The 25270-nt window shown below is 42.2% G+C and overlaps 1 protein-coding gene across 1 annotated transcript in view; it reads left to right on the top strand.

The window, feature by feature from the left end:
• The window catches only part of LOC138952340 (uncharacterized), a 125085-nt gene that overhangs the window by 50838 nt on the left and 48977 nt on the right, over positions 1–25270 (top strand). The gene's annotated exons all lie outside the window — the stretch shown is intronic.

The following is a 25270-nucleotide window of genomic DNA, read 5'->3' as shown; positions in this document are numbered from 1 at the left end:
TACTTTTTTTGTCACCGGAACATTACATTAACATTACTTTACCTCCCTATTTTAGTTTTTATGGTCTGTGTTGGTCTGTGTCGAGCATAACTCCGGTAATGCACGAAAACTACACTTTTTGCCATAACTTGCCATAACTTATCGATTATTGCAACATGTATCAATTCGAGTATCTAGCTGTCTAAGTGTGATGATACCCCAGGCATTTGAGAACTTTAAAGCCCAAAACGGGTTGCCGATTTGGCAAAATGGACACATTTTACAAGCCTTTACGCGTTTTCGGCAAAACGCTGCCGATTTTGTGTAATGGGCAGCGTTTTGCCGATTACGTGAAATGGGCAAAACTGTTGCCGATTTCGCAAATTCGGCAATTACGTGATTCTGAATTCGGCACGACATAAAATTATACAGTAACAACATTAAGAACGTTAACAAGCAGACTGCTTATGGACACGTTCTAAAGGGATTTGTATTTTAGTGTGTGTTGTATAAAACCACGATGTTGTTAGAGACAAGGGGAAGAATGTTCGTGTTTAATTTGTCGTGTATACGTAGCATTATTTTTTTATTATTTTTTTATTGTATTGATGAAGTCATGTTTATTGTACGAATACCCTTACCCGCTAATATCATTTATAGGAGCTCACTAAATTCCCAAATGATCGACTGCATTGCATTTTTTTTCAGGAAGAAAGTAGACTGTGGGTAGTATTACTGACATGGAAAGTCAGTCTTCACTCTTCGAGAGAACACATAAGATTGCAAATGTTTACTTACATGACGCAAAATCTTTTGTGTAGGAAATTCTTGTATCTGTCGGTGTGTTATACCTACCGATATCTATGCGTCGCGCACGTGCTCATGTACTTGCTCATGTGCACACACATCCACAGCAAACCCGGTGTAACACGAGAAAATTACTCCCACGAGATTTTTACTCCGGAGTAAACATTTCGTACGAAAAAGTTACTCCCTTTACGAAAAAAGCACTCCCCCATTACACGAGAAAATTACTCCCCAAGACAGGTGAGTTCCGAGTAAATATTTCGTACAAAAATGTTACTCCCCTGACGAATAAATAACGAATAAATTACTTCACCCAAACACAAGCAATTTAACTTCCCATGCCAGGTGTACGAAATGTTTACTCCCTTGTCCCCTGTTAGTCTTGGTGGTGGAAGGGGTGGAAGGAGGGTAGCGCGACATTCGTGTGCGCGAGATCACTTATTGGCATTATCCCTTCGCCCGCATCCCATTTTTGCGTACGAGATTTTTACTGGAAGTGAAAAAAATGGGGAGTAAAAATTTCGTGGAGGGAGTAATTTTTCGTGCCTTGGGGAGTTCTTTTCTCGTACGAAAAGTGTACTCGGAGTAAGAATTTCGTACGAAATATTTACTCCGGAGTAAAGTTTTCGTGGAGTAAAAATTTCGTGTTACACCGGACAGCATCAGTTCCCTGTCGTTGTCACAGCCTGTGAGATAAAACTTGGTTGCTGATAAGGAGCCAACCATATTGAACTGTTTTGTTCGCCCACATCCATTTGGCCTCTGCCAGGATCAACTGGCTAATCTTCCCGTCCATGTTGCTCAACACAAACACTTTCTCCAACCGTTCCTTCTTCTTCTTGTTATTCTTGTTCTTGTTCTTCTTGTTCTTGTTCTTCTTGTTCTTGTTCTTTTTGTTGTTCTTCTTCTTCTCTTCTTCTCCCTTGTCTTTTTCTTCTTCTTTACTTCTTTTTTTTTCTTTCTTCTTTTGAGGGTCCGCTGCTAAGGGTGTGGGGTGGTAGGCATGTGAAATAGAAAAACGAAAACAAACAGACTATCATTAAAAGATAAGTAGAATAACTTTGCTTTGAGATTATGCTGCTTTTCAGTGATCGAATTATCGATTCGTATGTGTAGCGTACGGTAACAGGATGTGGGAAGGAGCGGAGGGGTTGTGAGTGTGTGTTGGGGGTGGGGGGGGGTGGTAGAGTATTATACGGAGGTTCAAGTAGCTGATCCTATTAAGCCAAGAACCCGAACACGAAAACGTAAACAAAACCCGCTACGCAAGTATCCTCGAAACCTGTCGACAATTTCAAAACTGTGTAGCTGAAGTCGTTCGTCAGCTTTTTACTCTCAATGCTCAAGTGGTTGCGTGCGTTTCTCAATCATCTGGGCGAAACATCTACCCGTAAACTTCTCCCTTCGCCCAATACCGCTCTTCTTCATTTTTTACCTTTCTGTGACCTACGAGAAGTATAGGTTTGCCCGTCAAACCCCTCTTTCTATTCTGTCATTGCTTATGACAAGTGGGGTAAATCACGCTCGAGCGTTAGTCGAGTGCATGCTCTTCAGGCACAAGTGCGGCGCCCTTCTTCTCCGTAATTAGAATAAACGGGGTTTATGCAGAGTTATGATGCCGACCCTGCCCCCCCCCCCCCTCTCTCTCTCTCTCTCACTTCCGACTTTATCATCAACCATGTTGGTCGGCGGAGCGAGATGGTATTTGCCAATGAAGTGGTTCCGTGAGAGCGAGGCTGTTGAATTGTAGTGTATGTTAAACCCTGCGCAGAGTCGACCACATCCATATTGTTCGTGGGGTTCGCGATGGCCGAAGAAAGCGGAGGCGACTATTTGATGATGTGAACGATTTTGTTCTTGATCGGTATTAGGAGGAATTAAATAAAGTATGTTTCAGTTACTCAGTCATTAATCTGTCTAGTTTTCGGATTGAATGTTGAGAGGGATGGATTCGTTTGAGTTATGAGAGAGAGAGAGAGAGAGAGAGAGAGAGAGAGAGAGAGAGAGAGAGAGAGAGAGAAGAGAGAGAGAGAGAGAGAGATAATTATACATACATACATACAGACAGACAGACATAGAGGGAGAGACAAACCAGACCAGACAGACAGACAGACAGACAGACAGGCAGATATACATACAGGCGGACAGGAACAAAAGAGCGGCAGAGATAGAGAGACAGAGCGAGGTGGAGTTTAATTAATGGAGTGAATTGAGAGAATTGAATATTGTCAACTCTTTTGTTGTTGAGTTTTTTTCTGTACCGTTTAGCTCTGTTGAATCTGGTATTGAAATTAATGAAGTCTCCATCACTGTTCTATGGCCGATTTGTTTCTTGCTTTGTTGTAGATATTGACTGGACAGTTTTGTCCTGAAAGCTTTTTGTTCACAAGTGTATGTGTACATGCACATCTATGTGACGGGTATTTCACTTTGAGCTGTGTCATTGTGGCCACCATGTATTTCAGTCCTAAATTACTTGTTAAGGAAGCACGTGCAACTTTACTCGCACACGTTTAATCAATTATCAAACTATACGAGCTGCTTTCTGTCATTCGTTTTCACATTCGAATCATTTCACGCTGGAGCGTTGTAGATAAAAGCCAAGAAGGAATTATGGGAACCGGAACTGACGAATCGATGGCGTAGCTCTGCAACCGGAAGTACCTCTAAAGCATGGCTGTGGAATTTCCAAACAACAAATGTCGATTTTGTTTGAAGAGCACGCTGAGAGTTAAGAATTGAGAAACAATATTCCAGTGCTGACAAGATTCTGTTTTGAGTCGACAGACATTTCTGTTGTCTTTTCTTCGGTTCTTTTTGACAGCCGACCAAGACTCGAGTCGTCGGAAGGAAGTCGTGATAGAAATCTTTGAGCACGACTTCAGTAAAACTAAAAAAAAGAGTTTCCCAAGAACCGCAGCAGAGCTTTCAATAATGAAGCGTGCGCTTTCGTTTAACAAAAAGATCAAATATTTAACGATTGGTGTATCCGACAAAAAGCCAGATCTCGGAGGCAGCGCTTGGAAAACCACCCTAAATGCCAATAAGTTGAAAAGCGGAGTTTGCTCTAATGTAAACACGACGAAGATTTGATCATGGGAGCTGGCATTGTTGCTGGTATAGGGGAAAAAGTCTGGCGCAGACAAAAGACACACTTTGCAGACTTTCAGCCAGAGATGGGCAAACAAAAGTGTAGAATTGTACCTCCAGGAACGGAAAGAAAGCATCGAACGGGTTTGAAGCTCGCAGATTGTAAATGTCACTTGTCGGCTTGTTGACTTGAAGAGCGTAGTTTCACAGGGTCAGTTGAAAGCTCGATAGATGTGGAGGAGATGCTCGAGTAGCTTGAAACTCGCCACAACGGGTGCTTATCACGACACTCGTGGCCGTCTTCAAAATCAATTTCGAACTGAGAAATTTAACGGCTTTGTTTGTGAAATATGCTGCATGATAAAGAAAATTGAAATAAATCATTGTCTTAGTTTCAGTTGTATTCTGTTCATTTTTTTGGTTTTGTTTTTTTGTCACAGGTTTTTCGAAATGTTATTGTTTGAAATGGATTGAAAAATGAGGATTGTTAGCTAGCCAGACAAGGACACTCTCCACACTCCAAAACAAGTTATTCCCAAGAGTTTCTTTTCATTCTTTCAACGCTTTTGAAAGAAAAAAATATTTCTCTAATATTGATGTTTTATCCTTAGTTTGAAATTATGGATGACACTTTTTATGCTTTCAATGTGACAAACAAGTGTTGATAAGTGTATATAGGCTTACAGCGCTCTTTCCGGAGGATTGGATTCGAATAGAGAAGAAAAGCTGCAAAAGAAATTAAAGGAATGAGTTCGCAGAGAGGGCTATGTGACTGTTAATGCCATGAAAAGATTAACAATAACATTACATAAATACGTCAAATTATACTTTAGTCTGGAACAGACAACACTTGAAAGTTGTGGTTAGGTGCTGATGAGAACAACAATTGTCCAACCCTGTTTTACTGGGGACACAATCTGCAGGAACAGAAAGCGATAACAAAGACGTATTGTACGGTATCAGGCAATACAGGAAAGTAAAAAAATTACTGTTCTGAGTTGATAACATTTTTACCAGCTGCGCCTATCTTGAACTTGGCAGAGAAAAAAACACCCAAAAATCTAGTTTTTGATGCTTTGAATTAAATCTCGCGCCTTGTTTGAACTTGAAATACGAAAGAAAGGTACACAATGTACTGTAGTTTGTGATATTTCAATGGACCAACTGGTACTTTTGCAGATGATAATTCGTGAGAATCCACATTTCACTTCATCGCTTAGGGCAAAGGTTGGCAAAAAGGGTGTTTAACAGAAGAAAAAGAAAACTGATGGTAAAAAAATGATAGAAGAAATGAAAGCAGAAGAAAATATTTGAAAAAGCATTCTGCATTTGTGCGCTTTACAGCTGCTTCGCCCCGCAGAACGAAGGGGAACAAAAATATCAGTAAAATCATAAAACGTGCGGTGTTGGTCTTAGACCCACAGCGCAAAATTCAAGTCCAGAATCCCCAGCCAAAAGACCCTAACTCCTTTACTTATTCCCATGAAAGATAGCCCCTTCTGGCGGCACGCCGGGCTCTAGTTCTCACGTGAGTTTGAACAAAACCACAAGACATTTCGTGATTCACCGCTAAAGAACATACACCACGCTCTCCGCCGTTCCGAACAAAACCAAGCCAAACACGAGGGATTGAAAAATGTTGAAAAGTGAAAATAGAGTGGGTCCCCCCTAAGGCTCCATTTAGAGCCTTCATGCGACAACTTCAACACAGTCGGTTGGCACTTGAGAACGGTTCTTTAGGAGGATTGCGTCGTCCAAACATGGACCCATTGGGTCAAGAAGTTTAAGTCAACTGCACGACCAGGTAAGGACAATAACTCGCGTGGCGCCCCCTGCCGATGCAAAGGGAGAGAGTATAATCAACTTCGCATACGAAGCATGTGTTAGTTATAGACGTTGTATACGAAATGATTTTGCACCTTTTCGGTTTTTTTTTTCATGCTCCTCTTTTCAACGTATATGAAAAAGAGTACGTTAGCTGAACGTAAAAACGATTTACACGACCGTGATTGAATCAAGGGAGGAAGATAAATGTATAAGGTAAATACATGGGGGGAAAAGAGTATGCTAGCTGCACGTAAGACAGATTTTCGTGACGGTGAATGAATCAAGAGAGGGTGACAAAACGATGCTGCCTCCCTTTCTTCGTCTTCAAGGGAACATCACAACCGAAGACATATTTGGATTCATAACTTACGTCTTATCGTGCAGTCATGTACGTCAGTGTACAGAAAAAAGTCCCAGCTCATCTGATGTCATCATCACAAAGTTAATGCAAATGTCATACATGCTAACTCACGTTCAAAGCGACAGCCTGTGGGCTTTTCCTCAATCATACGGACTCAGATACAGAAAGGCGTGTTGGATTAGGTTTATGATAAACAGCCCTTCAGTTTGCGGGATATGCATGTTTTAATTTTGTGTTGGTTAAACTGGGTTTTCATGAGAGTTTATTTTCTAAACAGAACTTGGCTAATTTTTTCTCTCTTTTATGCTACACATAACCATGGAGTCTGTTTTCCCTGTGATTTGCGCCTTTGTTTCTGTTTAAAGCCATATGTACTCGATGACTATACACGCTAATTGCTTTACCAACAGCTGGAGACAGACTAAATTAAGTTCCCTGCAAAATGTTGTGGTCTAGGACGCCTTAAATGTTGAGATATTTGAATTTTCATTTTGATCTGGATCGTCCTATTTATAGATTTGGCAACACATGTAACGTTGATGCAAGGGAGAGAACACCGCGGCTTTGTTGACATCCTCACTTTTTCAGAGGCTAGAACAAGCTGTAATGCATGTATTATGGTCCGCGCATGGTGACGTATCGTCATTATATGGTCTTATGTTGCGTTTGACATCGATTGTGGGCAAATTACACTTTGTAAACACGGGAGTGCGTTAGTATGCCTTTAACAAAGATGTTGTTGTTTTTAAAATCAAAACGTAGATGTTGAACAACGAAAAAGTAAGCGTATGTACTCATATCCTGACTAGAAAGCATTAATTTTTCTTCTTTACCTAAAAATGAATATGAAGATTTGGATGAAAATGCACACTATAATTTTTTCTACTGTGTTTATATTTTGGAAACATTTTACACAAAAAAAGTCAGTATTCCTGGGAAAGGATGGCATCAAATGTGGGTAGTGTTCACAGCAGTGAAAAAATGATTCTGAACTGGGACTAAAAGCTGGCGCTCTTTTATCAATACAAAAACAAACATCGTGCTTGATAGCAGTTGTAAGTGAGTTTGGGCGTGTGGTCAAACAACGGCATGTCGTCGAGAGTGTGTTGATTTAGCAGCAGATGCACGAGTATTATTTGATCAATATTTAGTAAACGTACTTCTAAAATGATGAGGTTCTTAATTCTTAGTAAATGTGGTGTATGTTATGTCTGTAATCGCCTGACACTGCATGGCAATTGTCCTTGCTTTTATAAGGACAGTAACATTTTGAGCCTTGAGTCTTGAGTCTTGAGTCTTGATATATTAATGGCTTGAGCTGTTGGCAGTTATTTTGCGAGTAAACATATAAGGCCAAATGGACGCGCGTAATTTAACAGAGATGACAGGTAACGTTTGCACAACAACAAGAAAACAAACAAAACAAAAACTGTGCCGACCCATAACACTCGACTTGTTGTTGCATTTTATTTCTCGGCAGTTATATTCGTTACTTTTTTCACGGATAAAGTTATTCTGGAACTGTCGGGCAAAATCTTCCCTCCTCTCTCTCTCTCTCTCTCTCTCTCTCTCTCTTTCTCTCTCTCTCTCTCTCTCTCTCTTTCTCTCTCTCTCTCTCTCTCTCTCTTTCACTCTCTCTCTCTCTCTCTCTTTATCTTTCCCTCCCTTGTCTGTCTCTGTCTCTGACTGTCTCTGTCTCTCACTGTCTCTGTCTCTCACTGTCTCTGTCTCTCACTGTCTCTGTCTCTCACTGTCTCTGTCTCTCTCTCTCTCTCTTTATCTTTCCCTCCATTGTCTGTCTGCCTGTCTCTCGCTGTCTGTGTCTCTCGCTGTCTCTGTCTGTCTCTGTCTCTCTCTCTCTCTCTCTCTCTCTCTCTCTCTCTCTCTCTCTCTCTCTCGAATTATTATGTAACTAATATTGGTTTTCTGTCGATCGTCGCCGTCAATTTATTCAATTCTGTGTTGCGGTTTCTGTTTCTTCTTCTTGTCTTTTACCTTTATTGCCCCATAACAGCTAGTGACGAGCTTTTTTGTTGGCGATTTTATGATGAATGTCAACGTGTATGAAGGAGCGGGTGGGAGTGGGGTGTGTGTACACAGGGGTGGGGAGCGGGGTGCATGCACCTCTTATCGTTCTCCACTTCATCCTGCGCCACATGTTGCGACGGTCCTCTGTTTGTCCTTGCACCATCTGTCGTTCTTCTTCTGTGTGTGTGTAAGTGGGTTGGGGGAGGGGTGGTGTGTGTGTGTGTGTGTGTGTGTGTGTGTGTGTGTGTGTGTGTGTGTGTGTGTTTGTTTGTGCCTGCTCGTCTCGATTCGTGTCCCTCTCTCTCTCTCTCGCTCTCTCTCTCTCTCTCTCTCTCTCTCTCTCTCTCTCTCTCTCTCTTTATCTCTCCACTCTCTCTCTCTCTCTCTCTCTCTCTCTCTCTCTCTCAGTCTGCCTACAGGTCAGTCTATTGTTTGTATTTAAACTGCGTGTTTCAGTTTATCAGTGTTGGTTTCTTGTGCGTATTTGTCTACCTGTCTGTTTGTCTGTCTGTATGCCTGACTTCCCAGATTGCTTGACTGTCTATCTGTTTGTGTCTGCCTCTCTGTCTGTAGCATAGCTTGCATTGGTTATCATTTTATGTTTTTGCTTGTGACAGTTGTGCGTGATCTTTGATTTTATATAAGTGTGCACGCAGTGAAGAAAGCACGTACGCAATGACAATATTGAATGCTTTATTTGTTATTGCTAACACTCTTTATCAGCCATTCACGTGATCGTGCCAATTTTGCAAGATAAGGGCAAAACGAGTGTAATATATGCCAACTGCAAACACACCTTGAAAGGCACTTCATGGCTTAAAGGTTGTCAGCATGATCATTATTCTCGTCATCATGATCACGATGTTATTTCCGTAATTATAATAAAAGCTTTGTTTGTTTCAGTGCTCTGTGATGATGTTGGTTTTTTTGTGCACTCTTTTTCTTGATGGTGTTTAAACATTCAAAGAATTCAGCCCCAAATATTTTAGTTTGAATAACTCTTTACTCTCAGACTAGGGTTGCGCATCATTACCTAAATCTCTTTGGGTTCTAGCGGCGTAAAAATATTCCCAAGTCATAATAGAAAAATCCTGTTGTTAAAAAAATTCATGCAAATTGCTTCCAAGATACCTTCCACCTCAGTTAGCCTATCATGTAAGCCATCACATATCTGGACAGTCTTTTAAAAGAAATACGAGTGTCTTTCAACTGGTACACATGCTAACATTCAATTGTCCGGCTGCTTTATGAGCAGATTGGGAATTTTTGTGAATTCAATATGGTAACTGACACCCTTGTCAACATGCGAAATTATTTCAGCAGAAAAAAAACCCGCAGTCAAGCTGTTGAGTTTTGAAATGTGTTCAAGTGGAAAGATGCTCTCATTCTATTCCAAAGTCTGAGCAAATCTGTCATGGTTGACATGATCCTTCACTTGTTTGCTGGTTTGATCTGCTCATGTTATCTTTGCTGCTCCTGTTGTTGGTGCTGCGTCTGTTGCTGTCTGCAGTGGGATTGGGCCGGCGCTGCTGACCAATAAACTTCGAAGACTTCTTAGGTCTATTGTTTGTGCGAGATGGAGACAATAATTTGAAATCAGGTTGGCAAAGGGAGCTTTCAAAAATCGGGTACAACATTAAATTGAATTGAAAAAAAGTGTTTCGCAACAACAATAACCTGAATTTTAAAGATGCAAGGGCACAACAGCCTTTAAACAAAAGCTCGACAGCTTCAACAAGAAAGTAAATCTATCCACCTACCCCCGCTAGTTCCCTAAACCGTTTTAAACCGTCAACCAGTTGTGGCATCATACCCGCAGCCGTTACCCAACACCCTCAGCGCCCGGCCATTTTGTTTACCGACTCCGGGCCGGCGACATACGAGATAGGCAAGAGTCGCTCGCATGACATCGGCGCGAGTCGTCGCCCAGTAGCGGGGACCAGGGGAGGCAAATCAGACACCGGGAGTGAACTCTTGCGGATCGATAATGACAATCTGTGACTGCGTGTCGCCCCTGCTTCCCTGCCTTGACACCAGATGCCGCTGTTTGCCCATCTGACAGCGAGGCCGGGCCATCAGGGGCGATAACAACCTGGTATCGCTATAAGAGTTGTCGCCCCCGACGGTTTCCGGTTTGGGAGGCGATAAAGACCACCTGGTGACCAGATTGAAGATGCTTCCCCGCCCTACGCTTGTAAATAAATGATCAAACCTAAGTAAAGCGTACTAGAAATGTGAACAAATACGTGAAGTAAAATTCCGCAATTTTTTTTTAATTGACAGAGAGCTTACTCTTTTACATCTGTCGCTGTTGTTTAAGATAAAGGGCAACATTATACAAAACGGATGCAACAGACAGGCAGCAAACCAATTATATCTCACCTTTAGTTTGCAGTGGTCTTTATTTAACAAAAGTGAATAGCCTTGAGTAAAAAGTATTAGCTGTTTGAGCGATGGCAAAATATTTTATTCGCTATTAAGGAAGGATACCGGCACGGTTGGCCTAGTGGTAAGGCGTCCGCCCCGTGATCGGGAGGTCGTGGGTTCGAACCCCGGCCGGGTCATACCTAAGACTTTAACATTGGCAATCTAGTGGCTGCTCCGCCTGGCGTCTGGCATCGTGGGGTTAGTGCTAGGACTGGTTGGTCCGGTGTCAGAATAATGTGACTGGGTGAGACATGAAGCCTGTGCTGCGATTTCTGTCTTGTGTGTGGCGCACGTTATATGTCAAAGCAGCACCGCCCTGATATGGCCCTTCGTGGTCTGCTGGGAGTTAAGCAAACAAACAAACAAACAAATTAAGGAAGGACCATCATGGCTCCTGCCGTGTCCGCCCTTACAGAACTTTTTTTTCTTTTTTTTTAAATGTGTTAGTGATACATCCCAACTGGCCCAGTGTTCCCCTACAAACCTTGTAAATTATAATTAACCTCGTTGCGATGACGAGAGAATTAAAGCAGTCCTATCCGAGGGGTGTTAACGACATGAAGAAAATCCGTTTCCACCTTTGAAACAAAAAAGTTGTTTGAACTAATCAGAAATGTACGTATACACGTACATGTGCGCCAGGAGCATAGGCTTTTTAACGGTGCTACTGGGCGGGTGTGTGTGTGTGTGTGGGGGGGGGTGGGGGTGAAGAGGAAAGTGACAGAGTGAGAGTGAGGGACACAGATAAAGAGACAGCGACATTAAGGGAAAGAGAGAGAGAGAGAGAGAGAGAGAGAGAGAGAGAGAGAGAGAGAGAGAGAGAGAGAGAGGGGGGAGACAGAGAGAGAGACAGAGAGAGAAAGAGAGAGAGATAGGGGGAGACAGTGAGAGAGACAGAGAGAGAGAGAGAGAGAGAGAGAGAGAGAGGGGGGGACCGAGAGAGAGATGGGGACAAGGAGCGCGACAGAAAGAGAGACAGAGGGGCGAGAGAGAGAGAGAGAGAGAGAGAGAGGAGGGGGGGCCGAGAGAGAGATGGGGACAATTAGAGCGACAGAGAGAGGGACAGAGGGACGAGAGACAGAGAGAGGGAGATATATATATATATAGAGAGAGAGAGACATAAAGGTGAGCGAGGGAGGGAGAGAGAGATATATATAGAGAGAGAGACATAAAGGCGAGCGAGGGAGGGAGAGAGATATATATATAGAGACATAGAGGTGAGCTAGGGAGGGGGCGGGGGGGGGGGGACTATGAAGGCGAGCAAAGACAGCAGCTTTCAATTCGAACGTCTTATCATTTCCTCCGTAGATTGACTGTGGATTCGAAAACACTTAGTTCTTTTAAGTTTGAGATATGTAACAGTTTTCACTTATGGCTGTCGAGGAAGAACAAGAAGGAGGAGGTGGATCAGGATAATACTACTTCATGAACTTAATGATGACTAAACCAAAAATCCCATTCATGTAAGGATCATAATGACTAATCTAAAACGGACTGATGTTTTGATCGGTCAGGAAGACAGGGATGGACTTACAGTAATGGTGATCTCTTGGAGATAGCTTATGATCAGTCAGTTTAGCGGCGCTGGATTTGAACCCAGTTTGTCGCTATCGGCGTGACCTCGAAGAGGAAAATTAGTGATTTTCTTCAAGAGTGAAGGAAACCTAAGCTGAAGTGTTTTATTGCGCGTGTTAAATTTGTCAAAGTGCCAACTTTTTGGAAATAAAAACTCTTTTGCAAATGAATCTCTTCAAAACAACTATTTCAAGATGACTAATTTTTCCTCAAAGCAATTAAAGAGTAATCTGTGTGGGAGAGGAAAACGCATACAAGACTCACTAATATTCCACAGGACAACTTCGTAAAACGTAAATAGAGTATTGAATCATAAGTCAACAGAGTATTGAATCATAAGTCAACACACATGGTACGATGCGCGTAAACAAGCGCACCCGTGCAGAACTGGACTGGGTGGCCGAATGGTAACGACTGGGTGGCCGAAAATTTCATAAAGATCGGTCCAGTAGTTTAGTCTGAATCGCTCTACACACACACACAGACACACAAACACACGGACACACACACGCACATACACCACGACCCTCGTTTCGATTCCCCCTCGATGTTAAAATATTTAGTCAAAACTTGACTAAATATAAAAATATAAAAATAAATCCCTGCGCTTAGAACTGTACCCCCGGAATACGCGCGATTTAAGCCTCATATTGATTGATATTGATTGATTGAGAACTGGAAGACACACGCACGCGCGTGAGCGTTTGACACACATGCACACACGCAAACGCCTTTTCTTCAGCTTTCTGTCTGTCTGCCTGCCTGTGTGTCTGTGTGTCTCTCGGACTGCCCCTCTCTCTCTCTCTCTCTCTCTCTCTCTCTCTCTCTCTCTCTCTCTCTCTCTCTCTCTCTCTCTCTCTCTTAAAGGGCACGTTGTAAGATTAGGCCCTTGGCTTAAAATGTTTACCCTTTTTGTCAATAAAATGTTCTAAGTCTAAAATGTTCTAAGTCTCTCTCTCCCTCTCTCTCTCTCTCTCTCTCTCTCTCTCTCTCTCTCTCTCTCTCTCTCTCTCTCTCTCTCTCTCCTCTTGTAGATACAGGCACCCACATCCACACACGTATACGTTTTCACAGTGGTACAGATACACACATACACGCACGCAAACCCACACACACACACACACACACACAAACACACACACACACACAAACCACCACCACCTCACATACACGCACGCCGGCACACACAATCACATACAAATACGCAGGCGCACGTACCTACGCAGTCTGCGCATTAAGCACATTCACACGCACAAACGTATCTTCACGCGCCCGCGCGCGCGCCAAATCATGTGCTCACTGCTGATGCACCCTTCTGCACAGAGAAGTTTGACAACTTGATCGTGATTATCTGTGATTGGTCTCAAGCATCTGATTCTCATTAGCACTCGAAAGCACTTGATCCAAGTCTCATTTTATTGGATTAGTAACATTGACAGTTTCACTGAGTATTTCCTCACTTGAGGCTGAACATATTTTTCCTAAATCATTGACTTTTTGGCAGAAATTCAAAGACCAATGTTAGCGTCTTATGAATGCTTCCTCACAATTAAGATCAAACAGTTAAAAACCAATCAGTAGTTATACCGTGTCATCGATGAAAGCTTTTTCAGTGTCTTTCCTCACTCGAAGTTGCTTCTTTCTCAACATCTTTTACCTGGGCTAAACAACATCTGACCAATAAGTGAGTTTTGTGTTCCGTTTCCTTATTAACAGAACAAGTTTTTCCCTGCCATCTTTCCGTTTGGAACAAGATAGATCTTTTGATGATTGAGAATGCTGTCCGCATTTCCTCATCGGCGAGTCCTTATTACAAGAAAGAGTTTTTCCTCGCATCTTTCCGTTTGGAACTAGATAGATCTTTTGACGATTGAGAATGTTATCCGCATTTCCTCATCGACGATTGGATGATTTTTGTCGATGAAAATGAATGAACTTCATGCTCTTTCCTCACAGAAATCGAAACTCGAAACTAGTCCCCGGAGGACAATATGTTCCGGATTTACCTTCTTCGATTGTAGCCCTCCCTGTGGGAAGTGCAAAAGACTCTGCAAAAGGAACTACACTACCCCTCATAAAAAGTACACAGATACATTTAGCTGTAGATCTTTTTGATGCGGCCAGTTTGATTAAAACCAAGCACATTGCCAGAAAGGTCATTCCTTCCCCTACCGTATGAAATAAGGAGTTTAATTTTTCATAAATTAGTGTTTATGCAGTGTCCCGTGGACCTAGGACACCCCCCAAAACAAATTCGCAAAAGCAAACTTGCAGACACTAAAATACAAAAAAAAAATCAAAATAAGTAAGAGTACCCCTGTTTTTGATCTCAAATGGAAGAACAACTCATTTTCTACCCATACACATTTATTTAATTCAGCTGTTGTGCCTAGCGGTGATGTTTTGCCATTTCGAAGAAGACTGGTGTCAGCCTCTGCAGGGGAATAAATTACCTTTCTGGCAATATACTTGGTTTTAATATAACTGGCCGCATCACAAAGATCTGCATCTAAATGTATCTGTGTACTTTTTTTTATGACGGGTAGTGTAGAACACTGTAGACACTGTTATCAGTCGTCCTTCAGGCATACAGTAATATTGAATTGAACGTTATGTAATATAAAGTTTGTAATACAAACAAGTATCCTGCTCACTCAGGCGGAAAAGTTTCCTTTCCGATCACATTAAATGACCGTTCAGTGTGTTAGCGAGTGCGTGTGGGTTCTTTCTTCCATTGTAGATTTTCCTCTCTGTCTCTGTTTATGTCTTTGTTTGTTTCCGTCTCTTCTCTCTTTCTCCCCGTCTCTGTGTCTATTTCTCTGTCTTTGTTCTCTGTCTGTCTGTCTGTCTGTCTGTCTGTCTGTCTGTCTGTCTATATGTGTGTGTGCGTGTGTGTGTGTGTGTGTATGTGCGTGTGTGTCTCTCTCTCTCTCTCTCTCTCTCTCTCTCTCTCTCTCTCTCTCTCTCCTCCTCTCTGTCTCTCTCTGTGTGTGTCTCTCTCTCTCCCCCCCTCTCTCTCTCTCACTCTCTCTCTCTCCTCTCTCTCTCTCCTCTCTCTCTCTCTCTCTTTCTCTCTTTCTCTCTCTCTCTCTCATTCTCCCTCTTGCCTACATATCATATAATAACTAATGATTATGTGATACCGGATCTTCAGGATTGTCGATACATTATAGTATGTTTATGGCATGTGATAATGACGTAATGAACTTATTGATATTACCGTTAGACATTTGTCCTTAATGGGAGAGTCCTGATTGTAAAATAAACCCCAGCAATTGCTTACATCACTTCCCTCGTAATTAAAAAAAATCTTCTCTGACTCTTTCTCTCTCTTTATTTCTCTCTCTTTTATTATTTCTGTCTGTCTTTCTGTCTGTCTGTCTGTACCTCTCTCTCTCGCTCTCTCTCTCTCTCTCGCTCTCTCTCTCGCTCTCTCTCTCGCTCTCTCTCTCTCGCTCTCTCTCTCTCTCTCTCTCTCTCTCTCTCTCTCTCTCTCTCTCTCTCTCTCTCTCTCTCTCTCTCTCTCTCTCTCTCTCCTCTCCCTCATTCTCCCTTTCTTATGCTCTTTGTGTCATTATCTTCTGTTAAAAGAAATCTCTAAAAGCACCTCTCTAACGACTAAGTCGGTGTGCATTTTGTGCGCGTGTGTGTGAGGATGCGTGAATAATAATAATAATAAAAATGAGCATTTATATGCCTCTATTAACAAACACCATTTTTATACTTTTCCGTACATGATTGTGTTTTACTGACATTATTTTACAAGTACGTGTCATCTATTTTTAAAATGGTGTGCCATTGTACTCATATCATTCATGTTCTTTTTTTTCTTCTTTTTTTTTTAACTTCCTTTTATGTGTGTATTGTAGTAGGGACTAGCTGTAAGAAAGGACCATATGGACCAAATGCTATTATCCCTCCGTAATAAAGTGGTTTTTTTAGTTTTCTCTGACTTTCTGTCTCTGTCTCTGTCTGTCTGTCTCTCTGTCTCTGTCTCTGTCTGTCTCTCTCTCTCTCTCTCTCTCTCTCTCTCTCTCTCTCTCTCTCTCTCTCTCTCTCTCTCTCTCTCTCTCTCCTTCTCTCTCTCTTGTTAGTTCTATCGGCCGTTCATGTCACTCGATATCTTCACTTTAAAAAGCTGATGCCCTTAAATCTATTCTCTTTTTGTCCCGATTGTTTTTCCAATGCACCAGGAAGATTTATTACCCCCCAAACTTTAAGATTTTGCAGAGTTTTTTTCTAAGTGTGATGACATATTTGGATTTCTCTCACGGACTCTTTTTGGTGTGGTTGCTTGTTTGTTCGTCCGTGTTTTTCGGCTTTGCTTAGTTGTGTTTTCTGTGTGTTCGTTTACGTCCTTTGTACTGGAAACTTGCATTCTCCCAGTAAGGTCATATATTGTACTACTTTGCAAGCCCCTGGAGCAATTTTTTGATTAGTGCTTTTGTGAACAAGAAACAATTAACAAGTGGCTCTATCCCATCTCCCCCCTTTCCCCTATCCCATCTCCCCCCTTCCCCCGTCGCGATATAACCTTGAATGGTTGAAAACGACGTTAAACACCAAATAAAGAAAGAAAGAAAGAAAGTGTTCGTATTTTCGTTTTGCTTGTTTGTTGGTGTTGGTGTTGGTTTTGCAGTTTAAGATGATTTTTTGTCAGGCATATTTATATCCCTACCTGGGTTTGGGTTCTTATTCCTTATACACACTTGATTAGTTACTAGTTCAGGGCGTCTTTCAGTCACTAAGAGTTCTCCCACAAGACTGACTTAATCTTAACAGATCTCCATAATACCTGACCGTAGTATCCGCACACGATCAAAGAGAAACGAGCACAAGGTGCAACATATGCTCTCACAGCTCGAGCATTGCGCGCGCCACGAGGCCACCAGTATTCGCTGCGCAATATTCCAGCTCTCTGGCACAGCTCAAATTCCATTTTGGGGCCAATTTGTCAGGCCGCGCGACAGAGACCATATGGCCGACGATCCATCACGGAAGGGAAAAGAGAAAGTCTGCAAACAAGTCGGCGTCGCGCTGCTCTGTAACGGCAGGCTTTCTTCAGTGGGTCGTTGAGAACGGGAACGGGTGAGGGTGAAGGGTGATGTATCCTTGGCACAAAGGGTCAAAAATCCCTAAAATAAGGTCTTAAAAAAATAAGCCCTTATTTTCAAAATAAGGTCTTATTCTTGGAAATAAGGCCTTATTTTTGGAAATAAGCCCTTATTTTCGAGAAATAAGGCCATAATTTGAAAATAAGGCTTAAATCTCTATAGTCATTAAAAATAAAGGCGTAAAGAAATAAGGCCTTATTTATTTTAAGACCCTAATAAAATAAGGCCTTATTTTCGATAAGGCCTTTGGAAAATAAGCCCTTACAAAAATAAGGCCTTCAAAAAATAAGGCCCTTATTTTTCTGCGCATCACAACTGCTCACCCTAATAGCAGCACACAATAACTTAATGACACATATAGTTGACAACACACACACACATACACTCATACGCACGCGCACACTCACGAACGCACATATATGCGCGTGAGCGCGAAAAAAGAGATAATGAATGGAACAAGAGAAAACATTTCCAAACGATAAACATTATGACACTGGTTGAAATCGGTTGTCGCACCTGGACTCCCCTGTACACCTGTACCTACCCTGACACATTTGCAAACACACACACACACACACACACACACACACACACACGTACGCACGCACGCACACCCACCCACACACACACACACACACACTCACACACACACACGCGCACACAGGAAATTTAAGGCTTTATTTTTTGATTTTTGACCCTTTGTGCCAAGGATACAACTGAGAGGCGAACAAAATTTAATAAGGCCTTAAAAAAATAAGACCTTAAAAAATAAGGCCTTATTTCTTAATGGGCTTATTTTTGTAAGGCCGTATTTTTTAAGGCTTTATTTTTTTAAGGCCTTATTTGTTCGCCTAATAAAAAAATAGGGGCTTATTTCTTTATGAGCTTATTTTTTTAAGGCCTTATTTCTAATATGACCTTGGAAAAATTAGGCCTTATTTCTGGTAAGGCCTTATTCTAAAATAAGGCCTTACAAAAATAAGGCCTTAAAAAAATAAGCCCATAAAAAAGCCCTTATTTTAGAAATAAAATTTCTTGAAAATAAGCCCTTATTTCCTGAAATAAGGCCTTATTTTTGGGATTTTTGACCCTTTGTGCCAAGAATAGTGATGGGTGCTCGTTGGGTTGGGTGGTCAGGTCGAGGAGACGCTTCGGCTTGTCGTCACTGTGTGTATGTGTTTGACTTGAGACGGCTTGGTACACTAGTGGGGAGCTACTAGAAGCTCTCCCTCCCTCCCTTCCTCCATCTGTCTTTCTGTCAGTCTGTCTGTCTCTCCCTCCCTCCCTTTCGCCCTCCCCTCTCTCTCTCCCCCCCTCCTCTTTCTCTCTCCCCCTCTCTCTCTCTCTTTCTCTCGCTCTCTCTCCTAATAAAATGTTCTATGTCTCTCTCTCTCGCCCTCCCTACCCCCCCTCTCTCTCTCTCTCTCTCTCTCTCTCTCTCTCTCTCTCTCTCTCTCTCTCTCTCTCGCTATGGTGTATATATTTATACTAGATGAATACCCGCTTCGCCGGGTATGTGGCTTCGCCGGGAAGAAGTGGAGCCGAATACCCGGCTTCGCCGGGTGTACGCCGGCTTTGCCGGCGCATTGTACGCGATTGACGCCACACGAAGGAAGGGAGATAAACGCGCAAAACACTGGAGAAGATAAGGAAGAGTTACTGGGAATGGATGTACAGAAAAACCAAAATCGGTTGAGCGCTGCGCGCTGAGAGCACGTGTTGAAAATTTTCATCGACCAGATTGTGTCCGGGGTCTACCTGAATATGCCCACCAAATTTGAAGCAGATCCATCGAGAACTTTGGCCGTGCATCGCGAAGTGACACAGACAGACAGACAGACACATTATGAGTTATTTCTAATATATGCTGAATGTTAGCAAATGATAACAAGGCATGTTGAGTAAAAAGATATCAAGCATGAGCCTTTTAGGCGAATGCTGATAACGTTTGTGAGACATGACTGTTGTCATTTGCTAACAGTCCGCATATTAGAAACTAGATGAATACCCGCTTCGCCGGGTAGCCGGCTTCGCCGGGAAGAAGTAGAGCCGAATACCCGGCTTCGCCGGGTGAGTGGCGCACCGTACGCCGGCTTCGCCGGGTGAGTGGCGCACCGTACGCGATTGACGCCACACGAAGGAAGGGAGATAAACGCGCAAAACACTGGAGAAGATAAGGAGCGTTGTGGACAGTGACCTTCTAAAAATAGTAACGGGAATATGGATTGAGCGTTGTGGACAGTGACCTTCTAAAAATAGTAACGGGAATATGGATTGACGCCACACGAAGGAAGGGAGATAAACGCAAAACACTGGAGAAGATAAGGAAGAGTTACTGGGAATGGATCTGGGAAGATGAACAGAAAAACCAAAATCGGTTCAGCGCTGCGCGCTGAGAGCACGTGTTGAAAATTCTCATCGACCAGGTTGTGTCCGATCCGGGGTCTACCAGAATATGCCCACCAAATTTGAAGCAGATACATCGAGAACTTTGGCCGTGCATCGCGAACACACACACACACACACACACACACACACACACACACACAGAGACAGACACAAGCCGTATATATATATATACTAGATGTTTACCCGCCTCGCCGGGTACCGGCTTCGCCGGGAAGAAGTAGAGCCGAATACCAGGCTGCGCCTGGGACCCGGCTTTGCCGGGTGTACGCCGGCTTAGCCGGCGCACGAAGGAAAGGAGATAAACGCGCAAAACACTGGAGACCTTCTAAAAATAGTAACGTGCAGTGACCTTCTAAAAATAGTAACGTAGTAACGGGAATATGGATTGACGCCACACGGAGGAAGGGAGATAATCGCGGCTGAAAACACTGGAGAAGATAAGGAAGAGTTACTGGTAGTGGATCCCGACAAACAAAAACAAAAAAATCGGTTCAGCGCGCACAGCGCTGCGCGCTGAGAGCACGTGTTGAAATATCTCATCGATGAGGTTGTGTCCGGGGTGTAGCTGAATACGGTGTCCAAATTTGAAAAAGATCCACCGAGAACTTTGGCCGTGCATCGCGAACAGACAGACAGACACTAGTCGTATATATATATAGATAACGGTTTTATTACCGTTTAATTCGACCAAAACAAATTTTGAAGCGACCCCGTGAATTAGACAGAACAGCCGCAATGGGAACTTGAGCGCTCCTACCTGATTATGCCTGTCAGTCAAAGAATTCTCGTGACCCGGGTCAGCCAATCAGAGTAATACTCCTGACGTGATGAATATTCACAGATCAAATGCGTTTGACACACAACAATCTCACAAGATAAACCATGTTCAACATGCGTTTTGGTTGCTTCGCTTTTTCTTGTTGAATAGAGAGCGACAGATTTAGAACTGACTCAAGACGGATGGGAAATGACGTAAAGATTAATTTGACGTAACGCGAGTGACGCAATTTCACTTGATTTTCCGAACTTAGGTAATTTAGATTTCAAGTGAGCGGGTCGGCATTTCACACTCAGAGGGTGGGCGGTACCTTGTTGTTCCGTAAAGCACCCACCGACAAAACTCGCTTATTGGTATTTTTTTTTTAGATAAAGAGAGTATTATCTGACAGCATTTGAAGTGTCATTCTGTAGAATAAATCACGCTGATATTGTTGATTTACATTTTTACTTTGTTTTGTCAATTTTTAGCTTGATATACAAAAAGGGTCCCTGCCTGAACGTTATAACATTTAACAGGTCACCTAGAATCCGTCCTGATTGGTCAAAATGCCATATGGGGCACTGAATTGGTAATAAATATATATATGTTTATAAGTGGACCAGATTCTCTCCAGCTCAACTCTCACAAGTCTTCAGTTTTATACTGTTGGAATGTCGATGTCATAATACACTTTTTGTACGGGAGGCAACATCACTGAACAAAAAGTTATATTTAAAACAAATGTTTCTACCTGTTAGGCCTACTGATTTACAAAGCGCGGCGGCATGCCAGCGTAAACGAAAATAAACGAAAGTGTTTCGAACAGCGTGTGTCTGATTCGAACTGGGAGCGTTTTTGTTTCTAATCGCTTTTGATCTTCCGCGAACGAGACAACTTTGAATTTCAATGGCAACGACATTACGCCGTAGAGACCCAAAACGAGATTGGATGAAAGGAAGAAAGTGATATATCATAAACATCAATTGCACGCGCTGTGTTAATTGACTGCAAAACATGAAAGCAAAATAACGAACTCGCCACCGAGAAAAATTAACTTTAGTACAAGTAAACGGAGTAAATGTGCCATAAAAAAAAAGTTAAAAAGCGCCCACGGTAATGCTTTGAAATCTCCGATAAACAGGGTTTATTGCTTTCAAAATCTTTGGCAGAAGTTGAACGTGCAACTTCATTCAGCTTGTTGAAAAGGCTCACAGCCTGTTATACCATTATACTCCAAACCGTAACAGAGCGAGAAATGAGAAAGAGATCCGCCTTTCTTTTTGGTATTCAAAGATCAGATATGAAAGTGTTCTGCAAATAGCAGAGCCACAGAATTATTGAACGTTTTCCTGTCTGTTGAACATTTTAATTGGCAAATTAAGCACGGTCGTACATGCAAACCTAGTATCATAATTTTTAAACACGTTGTTCTTTGAAGAAATGAACGATGACATGGGTTGACAGCGCGTGTGTTTAAGAACTTCAAACAGAACTAACTGAGCACTAGATATTTTTGTGTGGAAGACGTTCCTGTTCGAGAGCGTTCAGGTACTGTCCGTCTCGCCTTCCACTGATGTGTCCGCACAAAGTTTTTTAATTTATTCATGTATTTATTTGTTTATTTATACATTTATACATTAATGTATACATTTACACATTTATTTATTTATTTATTTATCTGGTTTTTTTTATACATTTAAACATGTATACATTATTTATTTATTTATTTATTCATTTATCTATCTATTTATTTGTTTCTTAGTTTGTATTAAGGTTCCCACGAAGCCTCTCGGTCAGTTAGTCTTCTCTCAGTCAGCGGTTTTGTCAAATACTTTATGATACTACAGCATTGTATGATCAACGATGTTGTGCAATATTATATTTGATTGTGATAGTCTTAATAGACGTGTGACCTTATTTAGATTGTATCTGTAAATTTATTCAATTTAAAGATGACACGGACAACACTTTAGGTCAGTGTTATTGGAAGTATGATAGGTGTGCTTGTTATTACATACGTGAACCTATGTTTTATGTTTTATGTGTGTTGTCCTTTTGTCCAATTGTTGTTATAATCGTTTACAGACAGGCAGGGTGTGCCGAAGAAAATGTTCCATTGTTATGTAACATTTTAATGGACAATAAATTGTTGTTATTGTTATCATTGTATAATTGTGTGCTACAGCCACATTTTTCTCATTTTTATATTTTTTTATTACCATGCCTTTTTCAGGGAATGATTCGTGCATGACTAAGGCGCTTAAGTCGGGTCTAGTATAATAACGGGCGTTCATAAATGTGCATGCTTTGGGTGCGTGCGCACGGTGAGTTTGTAAATACAGACGTCTTTGCAATAATCTTGTATTAACCTTGAAAGTTTGTTAACTGACAGGTTGACAGATGGACAAAACAGAATGTGAAAAAGCTTTATGAACTTTTATTTCCCGTCAGGATTTTCTTTTTGTTGTAGAACAGACACTAAAACGTTTCCTCTTCACTACAATGAGAGTGTCCTATTCTTCAATATCAAGCACTCGGATTTTATTCAACAGCGAATCAGCCCATCGTTTTCATAACATTCGGCACTTGTTTTCGCAGCTACTTTTCCTTTTTGGTTCCGCGTGGTCGCTTTTTACAATGCTGTGATTCTTTCTTTTCCAAGCTCTGTTGGGGCGATCAAAAACCTCGCACTTTCGCGCGAGTTTCGACGAGAGCAGCGGTTTCTATGACGAAGGGTTAAAACGATCATGGCGGCAAGCGCGGGGCATTGTGGGATACCTTTATGTTCCATTGTCCAGAGTTGATTGTCCGTGGACAGATGGCAGCGCAGGGCAGGTTTAATCACTGCATTCGGGATTCACAGCTATGTTCGCTGTCGTTCAATCTTGATTGAAAACTCATCTTAGTGTGAACATTCATCAGGAGATTTTGGAGAAAATATCAAATTATAGTTTGCAATGTTTAGGGATTTACAAAACAACTTTTGTGAATGTTGAAGTTTATAGTAGACAGGCAGCAGCACATTTTGTCTCTTAGCTGCTTTACTTCTTCATTGGGCACTAAAACAGTACCGGAAAAGTCACCAGTTCATGTTACAAACAATTATATTGCTTGTTAACAAACTTTTTTTAAGTTAAAATAACAGAGCCTTAATCTCTAAACGAGATAGCTATAATGGGTTCATTTTGGCTTGAGCAATACAAATAAAACATTTTTTTAAAGAGATAGCAATGGAAGAAATTGAGCCCACATCATTACATAAACGTAAGCAGGGCAGATTTTTTAGAACAGCCGAACAACATATATCGAGGTCAGAAAAAGTATCATTTGGACTGAAGAACTAATATGAAACCTTGTGGGAGCACCTCCTCACAAACAATCAGATCGAAATACCATAACAAGAACTCCGGCTGAAAAACCCATGTTAGCCTTTGCAGGAGGACGTACCCTGTCATCCAAAGCCAAGCACTTGAACTCAGAGTCCACAGACCTTTGGCCGTGGTGATGGACTAGGCAGCACCAGCAGTCTCTACCTCCGTTCCCTGTGTTGCATTGTTTGCATTATGCACGGCCGGACAATGCTTTACCCCTGAGCCTTGTGACTGACCAGAAAGGGCCGATGGACTTTCCGCGGCACAAGCCATTTTTCAGCAATATCGCCATGATCTGCTCTTTTGAGCTCCGACCTTTCGAACTTGGGAGCTGTTGGCGAAATGACTTGATGGCAGTTGGGTTTGGCTGGGTTAGGTTTTAAAGGCTCGGTGGTTGGTTTGTGTGAACAGACCTTGTACTCGGTTTGTCGATGTGTTTGCTCAGTCGGTTCAGATTAGGGTACTTTGCGAGGTGGTGATTGTGCTTGGCTATAGGTATAAGGTTTTGCCGTTTGTTTTGACTGGAAAAATACCTGCACTATAAAGTGTTTATATATAGATGTTACTTTATTTACTGCCATAGGCGAGTCTGTCCACTCCATTTTGCATTTCGCTGTTCGCAGGCCATTACTCATTTCCTTATTGGATAACAAATTGTATGAACTACGTCCCCCTAACTCCCCTGGCCTATTTTATAATCCTCTAACTGTAAAATAAGAAAAGTAAGTAATGAATTTATAATTACCTTTCAACGGAACTGATTCTGCTCCTACTGAAAAGTGTTGGAAAATTGAACGCGGAATGTACCAAACAACAGAAAGAATATTCACAACTGCGTTTAAACCTGCCCCTCTAATGGCACAAAAACGACCGTGAGTAATCGTTTAGAGAATGAATCAGTCACCAAGAAATATGCAGAGAATGATCATTCCGCGACATATCTGCGGGTACGCTTTTCCCCCCGTTTTGTCAACCCTCTTTCTATCTTTTCTCTTGACCCGTACATAATCTGTTCTGTCAACACCCCCACAAAGATATTCCCCTGCACCAAATAGCCACCACAGTCCATCACTGACAACCCTCTGACAAACCTTTAATGCATGTCAGCACACACACCACAAAATAACGCATGGCCGAAAAAGTCACCGTACGAGTCAGACATTTGGTGATTTGCCCACAGAGGACACTGTGCACACACATCACAGAGGACAGAAAAAGAGAATCTGGGTTGGGGGGGGACAAGAGAAAGAGTTGGAAGGCAAATGGAACGCTGGAAGCATCCGTTGAGAACGGTGACAGGGGCTGTGCAGAAAGGTTTGAGAGGGACAATGTCCACAATAGCTGCAGGTAAAAGGGGTAGTGGACAATGGAGGGCGGGGGACCATACGTTGGCCGTTAGCCTCTGCCTTCTCTGACCAGTCAACCGCTGGTGGGGTGCAAAGGATGGAGAAGTAAAGATTAAGACGACCGAGGACGGAGGAACGGAGGGGTGTCTCATGAGACTAAGGCTGAGGTTGAAGGA

The sequence above is a fragment of the Littorina saxatilis genome, linkage group LG17, assembly GCF_037325665.1.
Source record: "Littorina saxatilis isolate snail1 linkage group LG17, US_GU_Lsax_2.0, whole genome shotgun sequence".
In the NCBI taxonomy this organism is placed as follows: domain Eukaryota; kingdom Metazoa; phylum Mollusca; class Gastropoda; order Littorinimorpha; family Littorinidae; genus Littorina; species Littorina saxatilis.
The sequence above is the reverse complement of the archived record's forward strand: the minus strand, read 5'-3'. Positions and strand labels throughout refer to the sequence as shown.